The 12442-nt window shown below is 45.0% G+C and overlaps 44 non-coding genes and 1 pseudogene across 44 annotated transcripts in view; all 45 read right to left on the reverse strand.

Moving 5' to 3' along the window:
* The window catches only part of LOC140364240 (5S ribosomal RNA), a 119-nt gene extending 21 nt beyond the window's left edge, over nt 1-98 (reverse strand). The window contains exon 1 of the ribosomal RNA XR_011927668.1: nt 1-98. This exon is cut by the window's left edge and continues 21 nt beyond it. This is a non-coding gene — a ribosomal RNA (5S ribosomal RNA).
* A 166-nt stretch (nt 99-264) lies between these two features.
* LOC140364167 (5S ribosomal RNA) lies at nt 265-383 on the reverse strand. Its single transcript, XR_011927599.1, has one exon. It is a non-coding gene; the product is annotated as a 5S ribosomal RNA (ribosomal RNA).
* Nucleotides 384-550: 167 nt separating this feature from the next.
* LOC140364168 (5S ribosomal RNA) lies at nt 551-669 on the reverse strand. The gene has a single exon (XR_011927600.1). It is a non-coding gene; the product is annotated as a 5S ribosomal RNA (ribosomal RNA).
* Nucleotides 670-835: 166 nt separating this feature from the next.
* On the reverse strand, nt 836-954 carry LOC140364169 (5S ribosomal RNA). Its single transcript, XR_011927601.1, has one exon. It is a non-coding gene; the product is annotated as a 5S ribosomal RNA (ribosomal RNA).
* Nucleotides 955-1120: 166 nt separating this feature from the next.
* On the reverse strand, nt 1121-1239 carry LOC140364242 (5S ribosomal RNA). Its single transcript, XR_011927670.1, has one exon. It is a non-coding gene; the product is annotated as a 5S ribosomal RNA (ribosomal RNA).
* A 165-nt stretch (nt 1240-1404) lies between these two features.
* LOC140364170 (5S ribosomal RNA) lies at nt 1405-1523 on the reverse strand. Its single transcript, XR_011927602.1, has one exon. It is a non-coding gene; the product is annotated as a 5S ribosomal RNA (ribosomal RNA).
* A 166-nt stretch (nt 1524-1689) lies between these two features.
* LOC140364171 (5S ribosomal RNA) lies at nt 1690-1808 on the reverse strand. Its single transcript, XR_011927603.1, has one exon. It is a non-coding gene; the product is annotated as a 5S ribosomal RNA (ribosomal RNA).
* A 166-nt stretch (nt 1809-1974) lies between these two features.
* Nucleotides 1975-2093, reverse strand: LOC140364172 (5S ribosomal RNA). Its single transcript, XR_011927604.1, has one exon. It is a non-coding gene; the product is annotated as a 5S ribosomal RNA (ribosomal RNA).
* A 166-nt stretch (nt 2094-2259) lies between these two features.
* LOC140364243 (5S ribosomal RNA) lies at nt 2260-2378 on the reverse strand. Its single transcript, XR_011927671.1, has one exon. It is a non-coding gene; the product is annotated as a 5S ribosomal RNA (ribosomal RNA).
* Nucleotides 2379-2545: 167 nt separating this feature from the next.
* Nucleotides 2546-2664, reverse strand: LOC140364241 (5S ribosomal RNA). The gene has a single exon (XR_011927669.1). It is a non-coding gene; the product is annotated as a 5S ribosomal RNA (ribosomal RNA).
* A 164-nt stretch (nt 2665-2828) lies between these two features.
* Nucleotides 2829-2947, reverse strand: LOC140364174 (5S ribosomal RNA). The gene has a single exon (XR_011927606.1). It is a non-coding gene; the product is annotated as a 5S ribosomal RNA (ribosomal RNA).
* A 167-nt stretch (nt 2948-3114) lies between these two features.
* On the reverse strand, nt 3115-3233 carry LOC140364175 (5S ribosomal RNA). Its single transcript, XR_011927607.1, has one exon. It is a non-coding gene; the product is annotated as a 5S ribosomal RNA (ribosomal RNA).
* A 165-nt stretch (nt 3234-3398) lies between these two features.
* LOC140364176 (5S ribosomal RNA) lies at nt 3399-3517 on the reverse strand. The gene has a single exon (XR_011927608.1). It is a non-coding gene; the product is annotated as a 5S ribosomal RNA (ribosomal RNA).
* Nucleotides 3518-3683: 166 nt separating this feature from the next.
* On the reverse strand, nt 3684-3802 carry LOC140364247 (5S ribosomal RNA). Its single transcript, XR_011927673.1, has one exon. It is a non-coding gene; the product is annotated as a 5S ribosomal RNA (ribosomal RNA).
* A 165-nt stretch (nt 3803-3967) lies between these two features.
* On the reverse strand, nt 3968-4086 carry LOC140364177 (5S ribosomal RNA). The gene has a single exon (XR_011927609.1). It is a non-coding gene; the product is annotated as a 5S ribosomal RNA (ribosomal RNA).
* A 165-nt stretch (nt 4087-4251) lies between these two features.
* On the reverse strand, nt 4252-4371 carry LOC140364204 (5S ribosomal RNA). Its single transcript, XR_011927634.1, has one exon. It is a non-coding gene; the product is annotated as a 5S ribosomal RNA (ribosomal RNA).
* Nucleotides 4372-4531: 160 nt separating this feature from the next.
* LOC140363722 (5S ribosomal RNA) lies at nt 4532-4650 on the reverse strand. Its single transcript, XR_011927181.1, has one exon. It is a non-coding gene; the product is annotated as a 5S ribosomal RNA (ribosomal RNA).
* Nucleotides 4651-4814: 164 nt separating this feature from the next.
* On the reverse strand, nt 4815-4933 carry LOC140364178 (5S ribosomal RNA). The gene has a single exon (XR_011927610.1). It is a non-coding gene; the product is annotated as a 5S ribosomal RNA (ribosomal RNA).
* A 149-nt stretch (nt 4934-5082) lies between these two features.
* LOC140363729 (5S ribosomal RNA) lies at nt 5083-5201 on the reverse strand. The gene has a single exon (XR_011927188.1). It is a non-coding gene; the product is annotated as a 5S ribosomal RNA (ribosomal RNA).
* Nucleotides 5202-5361: 160 nt separating this feature from the next.
* On the reverse strand, nt 5362-5480 carry LOC140363723 (5S ribosomal RNA). The gene has a single exon (XR_011927182.1). It is a non-coding gene; the product is annotated as a 5S ribosomal RNA (ribosomal RNA).
* Nucleotides 5481-5639: 159 nt separating this feature from the next.
* LOC140364179 (5S ribosomal RNA) lies at nt 5640-5758 on the reverse strand. Its single transcript, XR_011927611.1, has one exon. It is a non-coding gene; the product is annotated as a 5S ribosomal RNA (ribosomal RNA).
* A 159-nt stretch (nt 5759-5917) lies between these two features.
* Nucleotides 5918-6036, reverse strand: LOC140364180 (5S ribosomal RNA). Its single transcript, XR_011927612.1, has one exon. It is a non-coding gene; the product is annotated as a 5S ribosomal RNA (ribosomal RNA).
* Nucleotides 6037-6200: 164 nt separating this feature from the next.
* On the reverse strand, nt 6201-6319 carry LOC140364182 (5S ribosomal RNA). Its single transcript, XR_011927613.1, has one exon. It is a non-coding gene; the product is annotated as a 5S ribosomal RNA (ribosomal RNA).
* Nucleotides 6320-6468: 149 nt separating this feature from the next.
* LOC140363730 (5S ribosomal RNA) lies at nt 6469-6587 on the reverse strand. Its single transcript, XR_011927189.1, has one exon. It is a non-coding gene; the product is annotated as a 5S ribosomal RNA (ribosomal RNA).
* A 160-nt stretch (nt 6588-6747) lies between these two features.
* Nucleotides 6748-6866, reverse strand: LOC140363724 (5S ribosomal RNA). Its single transcript, XR_011927183.1, has one exon. It is a non-coding gene; the product is annotated as a 5S ribosomal RNA (ribosomal RNA).
* Nucleotides 6867-7025: 159 nt separating this feature from the next.
* LOC140364183 (5S ribosomal RNA) lies at nt 7026-7144 on the reverse strand. The gene has a single exon (XR_011927614.1). It is a non-coding gene; the product is annotated as a 5S ribosomal RNA (ribosomal RNA).
* Nucleotides 7145-7303: 159 nt separating this feature from the next.
* On the reverse strand, nt 7304-7422 carry LOC140364184 (5S ribosomal RNA). Its single transcript, XR_011927615.1, has one exon. It is a non-coding gene; the product is annotated as a 5S ribosomal RNA (ribosomal RNA).
* Nucleotides 7423-7586: 164 nt separating this feature from the next.
* On the reverse strand, nt 7587-7705 carry LOC140364186 (5S ribosomal RNA). Its single transcript, XR_011927617.1, has one exon. It is a non-coding gene; the product is annotated as a 5S ribosomal RNA (ribosomal RNA).
* Nucleotides 7706-7870: 165 nt separating this feature from the next.
* Nucleotides 7871-7989, reverse strand: LOC140364187 (5S ribosomal RNA). Its single transcript, XR_011927618.1, has one exon. It is a non-coding gene; the product is annotated as a 5S ribosomal RNA (ribosomal RNA).
* A 159-nt stretch (nt 7990-8148) lies between these two features.
* Nucleotides 8149-8267, reverse strand: LOC140364188 (5S ribosomal RNA). Its single transcript, XR_011927619.1, has one exon. It is a non-coding gene; the product is annotated as a 5S ribosomal RNA (ribosomal RNA).
* Nucleotides 8268-8416: 149 nt separating this feature from the next.
* LOC140363731 (5S ribosomal RNA) lies at nt 8417-8535 on the reverse strand. Its single transcript, XR_011927190.1, has one exon. It is a non-coding gene; the product is annotated as a 5S ribosomal RNA (ribosomal RNA).
* A 166-nt stretch (nt 8536-8701) lies between these two features.
* Nucleotides 8702-8820, reverse strand: LOC140364215 (5S ribosomal RNA). Its single transcript, XR_011927644.1, has one exon. It is a non-coding gene; the product is annotated as a 5S ribosomal RNA (ribosomal RNA).
* Nucleotides 8821-8980: 160 nt separating this feature from the next.
* Nucleotides 8981-9099, reverse strand: LOC140363726 (5S ribosomal RNA). The gene has a single exon (XR_011927185.1). It is a non-coding gene; the product is annotated as a 5S ribosomal RNA (ribosomal RNA).
* Nucleotides 9100-9264: 165 nt separating this feature from the next.
* LOC140364189 (5S ribosomal RNA) lies at nt 9265-9383 on the reverse strand. The gene has a single exon (XR_011927620.1). It is a non-coding gene; the product is annotated as a 5S ribosomal RNA (ribosomal RNA).
* Nucleotides 9384-9527: 144 nt separating this feature from the next.
* LOC140363732 (5S ribosomal RNA) lies at nt 9528-9646 on the reverse strand. The gene has a single exon (XR_011927191.1). It is a non-coding gene; the product is annotated as a 5S ribosomal RNA (ribosomal RNA).
* A 160-nt stretch (nt 9647-9806) lies between these two features.
* Nucleotides 9807-9925, reverse strand: LOC140363727 (5S ribosomal RNA). The gene has a single exon (XR_011927186.1). It is a non-coding gene; the product is annotated as a 5S ribosomal RNA (ribosomal RNA).
* Nucleotides 9926-10084: 159 nt separating this feature from the next.
* On the reverse strand, nt 10085-10203 carry LOC140364190 (5S ribosomal RNA). Its single transcript, XR_011927621.1, has one exon. It is a non-coding gene; the product is annotated as a 5S ribosomal RNA (ribosomal RNA).
* Nucleotides 10204-10362: 159 nt separating this feature from the next.
* On the reverse strand, nt 10363-10481 carry LOC140364192 (5S ribosomal RNA). The gene has a single exon (XR_011927623.1). It is a non-coding gene; the product is annotated as a 5S ribosomal RNA (ribosomal RNA).
* A 165-nt stretch (nt 10482-10646) lies between these two features.
* Nucleotides 10647-10765, reverse strand: LOC140364193 (5S ribosomal RNA). Its single transcript, XR_011927624.1, has one exon. It is a non-coding gene; the product is annotated as a 5S ribosomal RNA (ribosomal RNA).
* A 166-nt stretch (nt 10766-10931) lies between these two features.
* On the reverse strand, nt 10932-11050 carry LOC140364194 (5S ribosomal RNA). Its single transcript, XR_011927625.1, has one exon. It is a non-coding gene; the product is annotated as a 5S ribosomal RNA (ribosomal RNA).
* A 159-nt stretch (nt 11051-11209) lies between these two features.
* LOC140364195 (5S ribosomal RNA) lies at nt 11210-11328 on the reverse strand. Its single transcript, XR_011927626.1, has one exon. It is a non-coding gene; the product is annotated as a 5S ribosomal RNA (ribosomal RNA).
* Nucleotides 11329-11478: 150 nt separating this feature from the next.
* LOC140363733 (5S ribosomal RNA) lies at nt 11479-11597 on the reverse strand. Its single transcript, XR_011927192.1, has one exon. It is a non-coding gene; the product is annotated as a 5S ribosomal RNA (ribosomal RNA).
* A 166-nt stretch (nt 11598-11763) lies between these two features.
* LOC140364216 (5S ribosomal RNA) lies at nt 11764-11882 on the reverse strand. The gene has a single exon (XR_011927645.1). It is a non-coding gene; the product is annotated as a 5S ribosomal RNA (ribosomal RNA).
* Nucleotides 11883-12042: 160 nt separating this feature from the next.
* On the reverse strand, nt 12043-12161 carry LOC140363728 (5S ribosomal RNA). The gene has a single exon (XR_011927187.1). It is a non-coding gene; the product is annotated as a 5S ribosomal RNA (ribosomal RNA).
* Nucleotides 12162-12320: 159 nt separating this feature from the next.
* On the reverse strand, nt 12321-12439 carry LOC140363720 (5S ribosomal RNA; annotated as a pseudogene).
* Nucleotides 12440-12442: the final 3 nt, after the last annotated feature.

Consider the following 12442-nt stretch of genomic DNA (forward strand, 5'->3'; position numbering starts at 1 on the left):
CCAGGCGGTCTCCCATCCAAGTACTAACCAGGCCCAACCCTGCTTGGCTTCCAAGATCAGACGAGATCGGGCTGGTCCAGGGTGGTATGGCCGTGAGCGAAATGTTCCAGGTCAAAACTCGTATAAATGGCTTTTTTTGCATCAAACACTGTCTTTTCGTGAAGAGTACCTTCACGCCACTTGCTCGGTCAAAATTGGGATATCTCAATGAAAAACTTCTTTTTTTTTTTTTTTTTTTTTTTGACAGGTGAAAAAGTGTGAAAATGCTCACAGCACCTGGTATTCCCAGGCGGTCTCCCATCCAAGTACTAACCAGGCCCAACCCTGCTTGGCTTCCGAGATCAGACGAGATCGGGCTGGTCCAGGGTGGTATGGCCGTGAGCGAAATGTTCCAGGTCAAAACTCGTATAAATGGCTTTTTTTGCATCAAACACTGTCTTTTCGTGAAGAGTACCTTCACGCCACTTGCTCGGTCAAAATTGGGATATCTCAATGAAAAACTTCTTTTTTTTTTTTTTTTTTTTTTTTGACAGGTGAAAAAGTGTGAAAATGCTCACAGCACCTGGTATTCCCAGGCGGTCTCCCATCCAAGTACTAACCAGGCCCAACCCTGCTTGGCTTCCGAGATCAGACGAGATCGGGCTGGTCCAGGGTGGTATGGCCGTGAGCGAAATGTTCCAGGTCAAAACTCGTATAAATGGCTTTTTTTGCATCAAACACTGTCTTTTCGTGAAGAGTACCTTCACGCCACTTGCTCGGTCAAAATTGGGATATCTCAATGAAAAACTTCTTTTTTTTTTTTTTTTTTTTTTTGACAGGTGAAAAAGTGTGAAAATGCTCACAGCACCTGGTATTCCCAGGCGGTCTCCCATCCAAGTACTAACCAGGCCCAACCCTGCTTGGCTTCCGAGATCAGACGAGATCGGGCTGGTCCAGGGTGGTATGGCCGTGAGCGAAATGTTCCAGGTCAAAACTCGTATAAATGGCTTTTTTTGCATCAAACACTGTCTTTTCGTGAAGAGTACCTTCACGCCACTTGCTCGGTCAAAATTGGGATATCTCAATGAAAAACTTCTTTTTTTTTTTTTTTTTTTTTTTGACAGGTGAAAAAGTGTGAAAATGCTCACAGCACCTGGTATTCCCAGGCGGTCTCCCATCAAAGTACTAACCAGGCCCAACCCTGCTTGGCTTCCGAGATCAGACGAGATCGGGCTGGTCCAGGGTGGTATGGCCGTGAGTGAAATGTTCCAGGTCAAAACTCGTATAAATTGCTTTTTTTGCATCAAACACTGTCTTTTCGTGAAGAGTACCTTCACGCCACTTGCTCGGTCAAAATTGGGATATCTCAATGAAAAACTTCTTTTTTTTTTTTTTTTTTTTTTGACAGGTGAAAAAGTGTGAAAATGCTCACAGCACCTGGTATTCCCAGGCGGTCTCCCATCCAAGTACTAACCAGGCCCAACCCTGCTTGGCTTCCGAGATCAGACGAGATCGGGCTGGTCCAGGGTGGTATGGCCGTGAGCGAAATGTTCCAGGTCAAAACTCGTATAAATGGCTTTTTTTGCATCAAACACTGTCTTTTCGTGAAGAGTACCTTCACGCCACTTGCTCGGTCAAAATTGGGATATCTCAATGAAAAACTTCTTTTTTTTTTTTTTTTTTTTTTTGACAGGTGAAAAAGTGTGAAAATGCTCACAGCACCTGGTATTCCCAGGCGGTCTCCCATCCAAGTACTAACCAGGCCCAACCCTGCTTGGCTTCCGAGATCAGACGAGATCGGGCTGGTCCAGGGTGGTATGGCCGTGAGCGAAATGTTCCAGGTCAAAACTCGTATAAATGGCTTTTTTTGCATCAAACACTGTCTTTTCGTGAAGAGTACCTTCACGCCACTTGCTCGGTCAAAATTGGGATATCTCAATGAAAAACTTCTTTTTTTTTTTTTTTTTTTTTTTGACAGGTGAAAAAGTGTGAAAATGCTCACAGCACCTGGTATTCCCAGGCGGTCTCCCATCCAAGTACTAACCAGGCCCAACCCTGCTTGGCTTCCGAGATCAGACGAGATCGGGCTGGTCCAGGGTGGTATGGCCGTGAGCGAAATGTTCCAGGTCAAAACTCGTATAAATGGCTTTTTTTGCATCAAACACTGTCTTTTCGTGAAGAGTACCTTCACGCCACTTGCTCGGTCAAAATTGGGATATCTCAATGAAAAACTTCTTTTTTTTTTTTTTTTTTTTTTTGACAGGTGAAAAAGTGTGAAAATGCTCACAGCACCTGGTATTCCCAGGCGGTCTCCCATCAAAGTACTAACCAGGCCCAACCCTGCTTGGCTTCCGAGATCAGACGAGATCGGGCTGGTCCAGGGTGGTATGGCCGTGAGTGAAATGTTCCAGGTCAAAACTCGTATAAATTGCTTTTTTTGCATCAAACACTGTCTTTTCGTGAAGAGTACCTTCACGCCACTTGCTCGGTCAAAATTGGGATATCTCAATGAAAAACTTCTTTTTTTTTTTTTTTTTTTTTTTTGACAGGTGAAAAAGTGTGAAAATGCTCACAGCACCTGGTATTCCCAGGCGGTCTCCCATCCAAGTACTAACCAGGCCCAACCCTGCTTGGCTTCCAAGATCAGACGAGATCGGGCTGGTCCAGGGTGGTATGGCCGTGAGCGAAATGTTCCAGGTCAAAACTCGTATAAATGGCTTTTTTTGCATCAAACACTGTCTTTTCGTGAAGAGTACCTTCACGCCACTTGCTCGGTCAAAATTGGGATATCTCAATGAAACTTCTTTTTTTTTTTTTTTTTTTTTTTGACAGGTGAAAAAGTGTGAAAATGCTCACAGCACCTGGTATTCCCAGGCGGTCTCCCATCCAAGTACTAACCAGGCCCAACCCTGCTTGGCTTCCGAGATCAGACGAGATCGGGCTGGTCCAGGGTGGTATGGCCGTGAGCGAAATGTTCCAGGTCAAAACTCGTATAAATGGCTTTTTTTGCATCAAACACTGTCTTTTCGTGAAGAGTACCTTCACGCCACTTGCTCGGTCAAAATTGGGATATCTCAATGAAAAACTTCTTTTTTTTTTTTTTTTTTTTTTTTGACAGGTGAAAAAGTGTGAAAATGCTCACAGCACCTGGTATTCCCAGGCGGTCTCCCATCCAAGTACTAACCAGGCCCAACCCTGCTTGGCTTCCGAGATCAGACGAGATCGGGCTGGTCCAGGGTGGTATGGCCGTGAGCGAAATGTTCCAGGTCAAAACTCGTATAAATGGCTTTTTTTGCATCAAACACTGTCTTTTCGTGAAGAGTACCTTCACGCCACTTGCTCGGTCAAAATTGGGATATCTCAATGAAAAACTTCTTTTTTTTTTTTTTTTTTTTTTGACAGGTGAAAAAGTGTGAAAATGCTCACAGCACCTGGTATTCCCAGGCGGTCTCCCATCCAAGTACTAACCAGGCCCAACCCTGCTTGGCTTCCGAGATCAGACGAGATCGGGCTGGTCCAGGGTGGTATGGCCGTGAGCGAAATGTTCCAGGTCAAAACTCGTATAAATGGCTTTTTTTGCATCAAACACTGTCTTTTCGTGAAGAGTACCTTCACGCCACTTGCTCGGTCAAAATTGGGATATCTCAATGAAAAACTTCTTTTTTTTTTTTTTTTTTTTTTTGACAGGTGAAAAAGTGTGAAAATGCTCACAGCACCTGGTATTCCCAGGCGGTCTCCCATCAAAGTACTAACCAGGCCCAACCCTGCTTGGCTTCCGAGATCAGACGAGATCGGGCTGGTCCAGGGTGGTATGGCCGTGAGTGAAATGTTCCAGGTCAAAACTCGTATAAATTGCTTTTTTTGCATCAAACACTGTCTTTTCGTGAAGAGTACCTTCACGCCACTTGCTCGGTCAAAATTGGGATATCTCAATGAAAAACTTCTTTTTTTTTTTTTTTTTTTTTTGACAGGTGAAAAAGTGTGAAAATGCTCACAGCACCTGGTATTCCCAGGCGGTCTCCCATCCAAGTACTAACCAGGCCCAACCCTGCTTGGCTTCCGAGATCAGACGAGATCGGGCTGGTCCAGGGTGGTATGGCCGTGAGCGAAATGTTCCAGGTCAAAACTCGTATAAATGGCTTTTTTTGCATCAAACACTGTCTTTTCGTGAAGAGTACCTTCACGCCACTTGCTCGGTCAAAATTGGGATATCTCAATGAAAAACTTCTTTTTTTTTTTTTTTTTTTTTTGACAGGTGAAAAAGTGTGAAAATGCTCACAGCACCTGGTATTCCCAGGCGGTCTCCCATCCAAGTACTAACCAGGCCCAACCCTGCTTGGCTTCCGAGATCCAGACGAGATCGGGCTGGTCCAGGGTGGTATGGCCGTGAGCGAAATGTTCCAGGTCAAAACTCGTATAAATGGCTTTTTTTGCATCAAACACTGTCTTTTCGTGAAGAGTACCTTCACGCCACTTGCTCGGTCAAAATTGGGATATCTCAATGAAAAACTTCTTTTTTTTTTTTTTTTTACAGGTGAAAAAAGTGTGAAAATGCTCACAGCACCTGGTATTCCCAGGCGGTCTCCCATCCAAGTACTAACCAGGCCCAACCCTGCTTGGCTTCCGAGATCAGATGAGATCGGGCTGGTCCAGGGTGGTATGGCCGTGAGCGAAATGTTCCAGGTCAAAACTCGTATAAATGGCTTTTTTTGCATCAAACACTGTCTTTTCGTGAAGAGTACCTTCACGCCACTTGCTCGGTCAAAATTGGGATATCTCAATGAAAAACTTCTTTTTTTTTTTTTTTTTTTTTGACAGGTGAAAAAGTGTGAAAATGCTCACAGCACCTGGTATTCCCAGGCGGTCTCCCATCCAAGTACTAACCAGGCCCAACCCTGCTTGGCTTCCGAGATCAGACGAGATCGGGCTGGTCCAGGGTGGTATGGCCGTGAGCGAAATGTTCCAGGTCAAAACTCGTATAAATGGCTTTTTTTGCATCAAACACTGTCTTTTCGTGAAGAGTACCTTCACGCCACTTGCTCGGTCAAAATTGGGATATCTCAATGAAAAACTTCTTTTTTTTTTTTTTTTGACAGGTGAAAAAGCTCACAGCACCTGGTATTCCCAGGCGGTCTCCCATCCAAGTACTAACCAGGCCCAACCCTGCTTGGCTTCCGAGATCAGACGAGATCGGGCTGGTCCAGGGTGGTATGGCCGTGAGCGAAATGTTCCAGGTCAAAACTCGTATAAATGGCTTTTTTTGCATCAAACACTGTCTTTTCGTGAAGAGTACCTTCACGCCACTTGCTCGGTCAAAATTGGGATATCTCAATGAAAAACTTCTTTTTTTTTTTTTTTTTACAGGTGAAAAAAGTGTGAAAATGCTCACAGCACCTGGTATTCCCAGGCGGTCTCCCATCCAAGTACTAACCAGGCCCAACCCTGCTTGGCTTCCGAGATCAGATGAGATCGGGCTGGTCCAGGGTGGTATGGCCGTGAGCGAAATGTTCCAGGTCAAAACTCGTATAAATGGCTTTTTTTGCATCAAACACTGTCTTTTCGTGAAGAGTACCTTCACGCCACTTGCTCGGTCAAAATTGGGATATCTCAATGAAAAACTTCTTTTTTTTTTTTTTTTTACAGGTGAAAAAGTGTGAAAATGCTCACAGCACCTGGTATTCCCAGGCGGTCTCCCATCCAAGTACTAACCAGGCCCAACCCTGCTTGGCTTCCGAGATCAGACGAGATCGGGCTGGTCCAGGGTGGTATGGCCGTGAGCGAAATGTTCCAGGTCAAAACTCGTATAAATTGCTTTTTTTGCATCAAACACTGTCTTTTCGTGAAGAGTACCTTCACGCCACTTGCTCGGTCAAAATTGGGATATCTCAATGAAAAACTTCTTTTTTTTTTTTTTTTTACAGGTGAAAAAGTGTGAAAATGCTCACAGCACCTGGTATTCCCAGGCGGTCTCCCATCCAAGTACTAACCAGGCCCAACCCTGCTTGGCTTCCGAGATCAGACGAGATCGGGCTGGTCCAGGGTGGTATGGCCGTGAGCGAAATGTTCCAGGTCAAAACTCGTATAAATGGCTTTTTTTGCATCAAACACTGTCTTTTCGTGAAGAGTACCTTCACGCCACTTGCTCGGTCAAAATTGGGATATCTCAATGAAAAACTTCTTTTTTTTTTTTTTTTTTTTTGACAGGTGAAAAAGTGTGAAAATGCTCACAGCACCTGGTATTCCCAGGCGGTCTCCCATCCAAGTACTAACCAGGCCCAACCCTGCTTGGCTTCCGAGATCAGACGAGATCGGGCTGGTCCAGGGTGGTATGGCCGTGAGCGAAATGTTCCAGGTCAAAACTCGTATAAATGGCTTTTTTTGCATCAAACACTGTCTTTTCGTGAAGAGTACCTTCACGCCACTTGCTCGGTCAAAATTGGGATATCTCAATGAAAAACTTCTTTTTTTTTTTTTTTTGACAGGTGAAAAAGCTCACAGCACCTGGTATTCCCAGGCGGTCTCCCATCCAAGTACTAACCAGGCCCAACCCTGCTTGGCTTCCGAGATCAGACGAGATCGGGCTGGTCCAGGGTGGTATGGCCGTGAGCGAAATGTTCCAGGTCAAAACTCGTATAAATGGCTTTTTTTGCATCAAACACTGTCTTTTCGTGAAGAGTACCTTCACGCCACTTGCTCGGTCAAAATTGGGATATCTCAATGAAAAACTTCTTTTTTTTTTTTTTTTTACAGGTGAAAAAAGTGTGAAAATGCTCACAGCACCTGGTATTCCCAGGCGGTCTCCCATCCAAGTACTAACCAGGCCCAACCCTGCTTGGCTTCCGAGATCAGATGAGATCGGGCTGGTCCAGGGTGGTATGGCCGTGAGCGAAATGTTCCAGGTCAAAACTCGTATAAATGGCTTTTTTTGCATCAAACACTGTCTTTTCGTGAAGAGTACCTTCACGCCACTTGCTCGGTCAAAATTGGGATATCTCAATGAAAAACTTCTTTTTTTTTTTTTTTTTACAGGTGAAAAAGTGTGAAAATGCTCACAGCACCTGGTATTCCCAGGCGGTCTCCCATCCAAGTACTAACCAGGCCCAACCCTGCTTGGCTTCCGAGATCAGACGAGATCGGGCTGGTCCAGGGTGGTATGGCCGTGAGCGAAATGTTCCAGGTCAAAACTCGTATAAATTGCTTTTTTTGCATCAAACACTGTCTTTTCGTGAAGAGTACCTTCACGCCACTTGCTCGGTCAAAATTGGGATATCTCAATGAAAAACTTCTTTTTTTTTTTTTTTTTACAGGTGAAAAAGTGTGAAAATGCTCACAGCACCTGGTATTCCCAGGCGGTCTCCCATCCAAGTACTAACCAGGCCCAACCCTGCTTGGCTTCCGAGATCAGACGAGATCGGGCTGGTCCAGGGTGGTATGGCCGTGAGCGAAATGTTCCAGGTCAAAACTCGTATAAATGGCTTTTTTTGCATCAAACACTGTCTTTTCGTGAAGAGTACCTTCACGCCACTTGCTCGGTCAAAATTGGGATATCTCAATGAAAAACTTCTTTTTTTTTTTTTTTTTTTTTGACAGGTGAAAAAGTGTGAAAATGCTCACAGCACCTGGTATTCCCAGGCGGTCTCCCATCCAAGTACTAACCAGGCCCAACCCTGCTTGGCTTCCGAGATCAGACGAGATCGGGCTGGTCCAGGGTGGTATGGCCGTGAGCGAAATGTTCCAGGTCAAAACTCGTATAAATGGCTTTTTTTGCATCAAACACTGTCTTTTCGTGAAGAGTACCTTCACGCCACTTGCTCGGTCAAAATTGGGATATCTCAATGAAAAACTTCTTTTTTTTTTTTTTTTTTTTTTGACAGGTGAAAAAGTGTGAAAATGCTCACAGCACCTGGTATTCCCAGGCGGTCTCCCATCCAAGTACTAACCAGGCCCAACCCTGCTTGGCTTCCGAGATCAGACGAGATCGGGCTGGTCCAGGGTGGTATGGCCGTGAGCGAAATGTTCCAGGTCAAAACTCGTATAAATGGCTTTTTTTGCATCAAACACTGTCTTTTCGTGAAGAGTACCTTCACGCCACTTGCTCGGTCAAAATTGGGATATCTCAATGAAAAACTTCTTTTTTTTTTTTTTTTTACAGGTGAAAAAGTGTGAAAATGCTCACAGCACCTGGTATTCCCAGGCGGTCTCCCATCCAAGTACTAACCAGGCCCAACCCTGCTTGGCTTCCGAGATCAGACGAGATCGGGCTGGTCCAGGGTGGTATGGCCGTGAGCGAAATGTTCCAGGTCAAAACTCGTATAAATGGCTTTTTTTGCATCAAACACTGTCTTTTCGTGAAGAGTACCTTCACGCCACTTGCTCGGTCAAAATTGGGATATCTCAATGAAAAACTTCTTTTTTTTTTTTTTTTGACAGGTGAAAAAGCTCACAGCACCTGGTATTCCCAGGCGGTCTCCCATCCAAGTACTAACCAGGCCCAACCCTGCTTGGCTTCCGAGATCAGACGAGATCGGGCTGGTCCAGGGTGGTATGGCCGTGAGCGAAATGTTCCAGGTCAAAACTCGTATAAATGGCTTTTTTTGCATCAAACACTGTCTTTTCGTGAAGAGTACCTTCACGCCACTTGCTCGGTCAAAATTGGGATATCTCAATGAAAAACTTCTTTTTTTTTTTTTTTTTTTTTTTGACAGGTGAAAAAGTGTGAAAATGCTCACAGCACCTGGTATTCCCAGGCGGTCTCCCATCCAAGTACTAACCAGGCCCAACCCTGCTTGGCTTCCGAGACCAGACGAGATCGGGCTGGTCCAGGGTGGTATGGCCGTGAGCGAAATGTTCCAGGTCAAAACTCGTATAAATGGCTTTTTTTGCATCAAACACTGTCTTTTCGTGAAGAGTACCTTCACGCCACTTGCTCGGTCAAAATTGGGATATCTCAATGAAAAACTTCTTTTTTTTTTTTTTTTTACAGGTGAAAAAAGTGTGAAAATGCTCACAGCACCTGGTATTCCCAGGCGGTCTCCCATCCAAGTACTAACCAGGCCCAACCCTGCTTGGCTTCCGAGATCAGATGAGATCGGGCTGGTCCAGGGTGGTATGGCCGTGAGCGAAATGTTCCAGGTCAAAACTCGTATAAATGGCTTTTTTTGCATCAAACACTGTCTTTTCGTGAAGAGTACCTTCACGCCACTTGCTCGGTCAAAATTGGGATATCTCAATGAAAAACTTCTTTTTTTTTTTTTTTTTTTTTTGACAGGTGAAAAAGTGTGAAAATGCTCACAGCACCTGGTATTCCCAGGCGGTCTCCCATCCAAGTACTAACCAGGCCCAACCCTGCTTGGCTTCCGAGATCAGACGAGATCGGGCTGGTCCAGGGTGGTATGGCCGTGAGCGAAATGTTCCAGGTCAAAACTCGTATAAATGGCTTTTTTTGCATCAAACACTGTCTTTTCGTGAAGAGTACCTTCACGCCACTTGCTCGGTCAAAATTGGGATATCTCAATGAAAAACTTCTTTTTTTTTTTGACAGGTGAAAAAGCTCACAGCACCTGGTATTCCCAGGCGGTCTCCCATCCAAGTACTAACCAGGCCCAACCCTGCTTGGCTTCCGAGATCAGACGAGATCGGGCTGGTCCAGGGTGGTATGGCCGTGAGCGAAATGTTCCAGGTCAAAACTCGTATAAATGGCTTTTTTTGCATCAAACACTGTCTTTTCGTGAAGAGTACCTTCACGCCACTTGCTCGGTCAAAATTGGGATATCTCAATGAAAAACTTCTTTTTTTTTTTTTTTTTACAGGTGAAAAAAGTGTGAAAATGCTCACAGCACCTGGTATTCCCAGGCGGTCTCCCATCCAAGTACTAACCAGGCCCAACCCTGCTTGGCTTCCGAGATCAGATGAGATCGGGCTGGTCCAGGGTGGTATGGCCGTGAGCGAAATGTTCCAGGTCAAAACTCGTATAAATGGCTTTTTTTGCATCAAACACTGTCTTTTCGTGAAGAGTACCTTCACGCCACTTGCTCGGTCAAAATTGGGATATCTCAATGAAAAACTTCTTTTTTTTTTTTTTTTTACAGGTGAAAAAGTGTGAAAATGCTCACAGCACCTGGTATTCCCAGGCGGTCTCCCATCCAAGTACTAACCAGGCCCAACCCTGCTTGGCTTCCGAGATCAGACGAGATCGGGCTGGTCCAGGGTGGTATGGCCGTGAGCGAAATGTTCCAGGTCAAAACTCGTATAAATTGCTTTTTTTGCATCAAACACTGTCTTTTCGTGAAGAGTACCTTCACGCCACTTGCTCGGTCAAAATTGGGATATCTCAATGAAAAACTTCTTTTTTTTTTTTTTTTTACAGGTGAAAAAGTGTGAAAATGCTCACAGCACCTGGTATTCCCAGGCGGTCTCCCATCCAAGTACTAACCAGGCCCAACCCTGCTTGGCTTCCGAGATCAGACGAGATCGGGCTGGTCCAGGGTGGTATGGCCGTGAGCGAAATGTTCCAGGTCAAAACTCGTATAAATGGCTTTTTTTGCATCAAACACTGTCTTTTCGTGAAGAGTACCTTCACGCCACTTGCTCGGTCAAAATTGGGATATCTCAATGAAAAACTTCTTTTTTTTTTTTTTTTTTTTTTGACAGGTGAAAAAGTGTGAAAATGCTCACAGCACCTGGTATTCCCAGGCGGTCTCCCATCCAAGTACTAACCAGGCCCAACCCTGCTTGGCTTCCGAGATCAGACGAGATCGGGCTGGTCCAGGGTGGTATGGCCGTGAGCGAAATGTTCCAGGTCAAAACTCGTATAAATGGCTTTTTTTGCATCAAACACTGTCTTTTCGTGAAGAGTACCTTCACGCCACTTGCTCGGTCAAAATTGGGATATCTCAATGAAAAACTTCTTTTTTTTTTTTTTTTTTTTTTTGACAGGTGAAAAAGTGTGAAAATGCTCACAGCACCTGGTATTCCCAGGCGGTCTCCCATCCAAGTACTAACCAGGCCCAACCCTGCTTGGCTTCCGAGATCAGACGAGATCGGGCTGGTCCAGGGTGGTATGGCCGTGAGCGAAATGTTCCAGGTCAAAACTCGTATAAATGGCTTTTTTTGCATCAAACACTGTCTTTTCGTGAAGAGTACCTTCACGCCACTTGCTCGGTCAAAATTGGGATATCTCAATGAAAAACTTCTTTTTTTTTTTTTTTTTACAGGTGAAAAAGTGTGAAAATGCTCACAGCACCTGGTATTCCCAGGCGGTCTCCCATCCAAGTACTAACCAGGCCCAACCCTGCTTGGCTTCCGAGATCAGACGAGATCGGGCTGGTCCAGGGTGGTATGGCCGTGAGCGAAATGTTCCAGGTCAAAACTCGTATAAATGGCTTTTTTTGCATCAAACACTGTCTTTTCGTGAAGAGTACCTTCACGCCACTTGCTCGGTCAAAATTGGGATATCTCAATGAAAAACTTCTTTTTTTTTTTTTTTTTGACAGGTGAAAAAGCTCACAGCACCTGGTATTCCCAGGCGGTCTCCCATCCAAGTACTAACCAGGCCCAACCCTGCTTGGCTTCCGAGATCAGACGAGATCGGGCTGGTCCAGGGTGGTATGGCCGTGAGCGAAATGTTCCAGGTCAAAACTCGTATAAATGGCTTTTTTTGCATCAAACACTGTCTTTTCGTGAAGAGTACCTTCACGCCACTTGCTCGGTCAAAATTGGGATATCTCAATGAAAAACTTCTTTTTTTTTTTTTTTTTTTTTTTGACAGGTGAAAAAGTGTGAAAATGCTCACAGCACCTGGTATTCCCAGGCGGTCTCCCATCCAAGTACTAACCAGGCCCAACCCTGCTTGGCTTCCGAGACCAGACGAGATCGGGCTGGTCCAGGGTGGTATGGCCGTGAGCGAAATGTTCCAGGTCAAAACTCGTATAAATGGCTTTTTTTGCATCAAACACTGTCTTTTCGTGAAGAGTACCTTCACGCCACTTGCTCGGTCAAAATTGGGATATCTCAATGAAAAACTTCTTTTTTTTTTTTTTTTTACAGGTGAAAAAAGTGTGAAAATGCTCACAGCACCTGGTATTCCCAGGCGGTCTCCCATCCAAGTACTAACCAGGCCCAACCCTGCTTGGCTTCCGAGATCAGATGAGATCGGGCTGGTCCAGGGTGGTATGGCCGTGAGCGAAATGTTCCAGGTCAAAACTCGTATAAATGGCTTTTTTTGCATCAAACACTGTCTTTTCGTGAAGAGTACCTTCACGCCACTTGCTCGGTCAAAATTGGGATATCTCAATGAAAAACTTCTTTTTTTTTTTTTTTTGACAGGTGAAAAAGTGTGAAAATGCTCACAGCACCTGGTATTCCCCGGCGGTCGCCCATCCAAGTACTAACCAGGCCTAACCCTGCTTGGCTTCCGAGATCAGACGAGATCGTGCTGGTCCAGGGTGGTATGGCCGTGAGCGAA

Source organism: Eucyclogobius newberryi, unplaced genomic scaffold (assembly GCF_026437365.1).
Source record: "Eucyclogobius newberryi isolate DKJ021-1_F unplaced genomic scaffold, fEucNew1.0.hap1 SCAF_179, whole genome shotgun sequence".
Classification (NCBI taxonomy): Eukaryota; Metazoa; Chordata; class Actinopteri; order Gobiiformes; family Gobiidae; genus Eucyclogobius; species Eucyclogobius newberryi.